Here is a 333-nt window from a genome sequence, read left to right on the forward strand (position 1 = left end):
TCACATGCAACAGTACCAACAAGCAAATGATTTAGGGGTAGACTCCATTTCTAGCTGCCATGTCACCAACTAAATGTGAACAATCAGCTTAAAATTGGGGTGAGAGGAGTCGAAGAGAATAAAGTCAGGAGGAAAAAGCTCTTTTTTCACGCACAGTATATCACAGTCCTCTTTTTCAATACAATATTTAAGATCGGATAATTCCTTTCCAAACTTTGAAGAAAAGTAAAATTGTTCAGAAATAACAAAACACAAGAAAAAATAAATTGCTGCGAACCACCTGATACTATACCAGAGGAAATAAACATGATCAAAAATATATTCCATCAGAGC

This window comes from Penaeus monodon, chromosome 23 (assembly GCF_015228065.2).
Source record: "Penaeus monodon isolate SGIC_2016 chromosome 23, NSTDA_Pmon_1, whole genome shotgun sequence".
Classification (NCBI taxonomy): Eukaryota; Metazoa; Arthropoda; class Malacostraca; order Decapoda; family Penaeidae; genus Penaeus; species Penaeus monodon.